The sequence below is a fragment of the Brassica oleracea genome, chromosome C2 (genome assembly GCF_000695525.1).
Source record: "Brassica oleracea var. oleracea cultivar TO1000 chromosome C2, BOL, whole genome shotgun sequence".
In the NCBI taxonomy this organism is placed as follows: domain Eukaryota; kingdom Viridiplantae; phylum Streptophyta; class Magnoliopsida; order Brassicales; family Brassicaceae; genus Brassica; species Brassica oleracea.
In genome coordinates this window covers 12,560,508-12,564,348 of record NC_027749.1, presented here as the reverse complement: position 1 = coordinate 12,564,348, position 3,841 = coordinate 12,560,508, and the positions used below count along the sequence as shown (strand labels likewise).

The 3,841-nt window shown below is 40.6% G+C and overlaps 1 pseudogene; it reads right to left on the bottom strand.

Moving 5' to 3' along the window:
- Window positions 1-370: 370 nt before the first annotated feature.
- On the bottom strand, window positions 371-2,827 carry LOC106323481 (annotated as a pseudogene).
- Between the last annotated feature and the right edge of the window lie 1,014 nt (window positions 2,828-3,841).

Below are 3,841 nucleotides of genomic sequence, written 5' to 3'. Positions count from 1 at the left end.
TTAGAGACAAAGTCTTGAGTGTCTTTGAACATATGAGGCCACCAAAACCCAGCTTGTAACACATTTGAAACAGTCTTAAAAGTAGAAAAATGACCTCCATAGGATGATCCATGACAGTGTGTAAGGATCCCATCAACTTCTTCTTTAGCTACTGCTCTTCTATAGAGTTGATCTCTACAAAGTATGTAGAGGTAAGGCTCATCCCAATAGTATCTTTTCACATCTTTGTAGAACTTCTTTTTGGCATATCCCTCAAGACCCAATGGCTCTCTTCCACAAGCTAAGTAGTTCACCAAATCAGCATACTAAGGACCTTTCTCTTCAGTTGCCTTCACCTCTTCAAGCTTCTTTCCAGTTTCACAAACTACTACTACTGCTCTAATAGCCATGATCTATTCTTCTGGAAGCCTTCATCAATGGGGATCCCACACTCAATCTTCAGTCTAGACAAGTGACCAGCTACACAATTCTCAACTCCTGGCTTGTCTTTGATCTCAAGATCAAACTCTTGTAGTAGCAGGATCCACCTCAACAGTCTTGGCTTATCATCTTTCTTGGCCAAAAGGTGTCTCAATGCAGCATGATCAGTGTAGACTATGATTTTTGACCCATCCAAATAGCTTCTGAACTTCTCAAAGGCATAGACAATGGCTAGCAGCTCCTTCTCAGTTGTAGCATACTTCATTTGGACTTCATCAAGAGTTCTACTTGCATAGTAGATCACATGAGTCTTCTTGTCTTTCTTCTGACCAAGGACAGCTCCCACAACATAGTCACTAGCATCACACATGATCTCAAAGGGAAGATCCCAATCTGGTGGTTGCACAATTGGGGCACTAACCAGCTTATCCTTCAATGTCTTGAATGCTCCTAGACACTCCACATCAAAGTTGAAAGCAGCCTCCTTGCATATAAGCTTAGTCAATGGTCTAGCTATCATGGAGAAGTCTTTGATGAATCTTCTATAGAATCCGGCATGACCAAGGAAGCTTCTAATGTCTTTTACTGTCTTTGGCGGAGCTAACCCAACCATCACATCAATCTTGGCCTTGTCCACCTCAATCCCATTCTCTGAAATCTTGTGCACAAGCACAATCCCTTCCTTAACCATGAAGTGATACTTCTCCCAGTTCAGCACAAGGTTGGTGTCCTCACATCTCTTTAGGACCCTACAAATATTGGACAAACAAGCAGAAAACAAAGATCCGTAGACAGAGAAGTCATCCATAAACACCTTCACAACATCCTCTATAAGATCAGAGAAAATAGACATCATGCATCTTTGGAAAGTGGCTGGAGCATTACATAGCCCAAATGGCATCCTTCGATAAGCAAAGGTACCATAAGGGCATGTGAATGTTGTTTTCTCTTGATCATTTGAATGTATGGGGATTTGAAAGAACCATGAATACCCATCAAGAAAACAATAATAGGGATGATTTGCAAGTCTCTCTAGCATTTGATCAATGAATGACAATGGAAAAGAATCATTTCTAGATGTTGAGTTAAGTTTTCTATAATTTATGCACATCCTATGTCCTGTTATTGTTCTTGTTGGTATTAGTTCATCCTTATCATTTTTAACTACAATAATTCCACCCTTCTTTGGGACAACATGCACAGGAGACACTCATTTGCTATATGAAATAGGATAGATTACACCTGCATTTAGGAGTTTTAGAATCACTTTCTTAACAACATCTTTCAAGTTGGGGTTCAACCTTCTTTGATGTTCTATAGAAGTCATAGATTCATCATCTAGATGTATCCTATGCATGCATAAAGAAGGTGACATCCCTTTAATATCATCTAGTGAGTACCCTATTGCCTTTCTATACTTTTTAAGTTCATTCAAAAATTTAGACAATTCAGTTTCATTCAGTTCACTACTCACAATGACAGGATATGTCTCATTAGGTCCAAGAAAGGCATACTTTACACCAAGGGGAAGAGGTTTAAGCTCTACTTTTTGTGCTTTGAGTTCACTCCAATCATCTTCTTGGAGGTTCTCTTGTTGATCAACTGAGGCAGCATGATGAACTTCTTGTGGAAGCTCTATGAAGTTGTCTTCTCCACTTTTCTCCTTGTGGTAGTTTAGCATCCTCACATACTTTGCACTCTCCTCATTTTCTATCAATTGAGTCTCTCTATCAACTTTTAGGGCATGTTGAAGAGAGTCCTTAATAGCCAATTCCTCCAAATACTCTTCAGCTAGAGCTTCCATCTCCTCAATGTAAAATACTTGCCTTTGGATAGTAGGTTTCTTCATCACCTCCTTGATGTCAAAATGTAAGATGTTTCCTTTGCCAAGATGAAGATCAATCTTCCCTTCCTTAACATTCACAACAGATCCTGCTGTAGCCAAGAAAGGTCTCCCTAATATCAAAGGATCTGTTCGTTCTTCATCCATCTCTAACACCACAAAATCTGTAGGAATCTCACAATTTCCAACCATAACAGGGAGATCTTCTAGGATACCAATGGGAATCTTCACTGAGCGATTAGCTAGCACAAGAGAAAGTCTACACTTCTTGTATTGTGTACACCCAAGCCTTTTATCAATGGAGAGAAGCATAAGGCTCACACTTGCTCTCAAATCACAAAGACACTTCTCAAAAGCCAATTGCATAATGGCAGAAGGTAGAGTGGAGCTTCCTGGATCTTCAAGCTTCTTGGGGATGGTTAACCGCTGTATAATGGAACTGCATTCATGGGTTCCTTCCATCTCTTTCTTCTTCTTAGTCACAGCATCTTTTAGGAACTTGTTGTATTGAGACACTAGCATAAAGGCATCAATAATGAGCATACTAATCTGAACCTCACTCATTTGCTTCTCAAACAAGGCCTTGTATTGCTCCAAAAGCTGTTTCTTGAATCTACCAGGGAAGGGAAATTTTGCTTCTTATGGATGAGGAATGAATGGAGCTCCTTTTGATGAAGTAGCAGCTTTATTCTTGTTCACAACCTTCTTCTCTTCTCCAACTTTTCCTTTCCCTTTAGCTTCAATTATCTTCTCTAAGATCTCTTCATTGGTTTTCTCATCCACAATAACCACATCATCATCCACATTGATGACCACCTCCCCATCTTGCTTCTCATTATCCCTAATGAGAGCTCTAGGAGGCAACTGTTTACCACTCCTAAGGGTTATGGATTTCATTGTCTCCTTGGGGTTTTGCTCAGATGTTCCGGGAAGTGATCCCATAGGGCGTTTGGAGTTACTACTCAAAGAGGCAAACTGGTTCTCCAAAGCTTTGAAGTTGGAAGCAAGGTTTGAGAATTTGTTGTTGAGATCATTGTAGCTTCCATCAACTTTGGTGTGAAGGTTCTTCAGCTCATATCCAACGTGCTTCTCACTTCTAGTTTGGGACTCCAAGATCTGTTTCATCATTGCATCAGTGCTACTCTCTTGTGTAGCATAAGTAGAAGATCCGGCTTGGCCTTGTGTAGACTGATTTCCTTTGGAGGGGAAACCTTGAGAGTAATTTTGTCTAGCTTAGTAACCACCTTGTTCGTTGTTGTAGAAGGGCTTTTGTTGGTAGTTGTTGTACTGAAAGTTAGGCTCTTTTTTGTCCCATGTCCCATTAGCATTCACAAAGCACAATGCCATGATGAGGACATTGAGAGATGTAGTTGTTGAACCTTTCTCATGCTTCTCCAAAGCCTTCAAGATTCCTTCGAGAAATCCAGAGATTTCATTCCTTAGCTTAGCAGTTCTAGAAGTCGTTGTAGTATAGTGGTAAGTATTCCCGCCTGCCACGCGGGTGAGCCGGGTTCGATCCCCGACAACGGCGCCAAATTTGAAATGGACTTTTCAAGGGTCCAAGGTTCAAATCAAAGT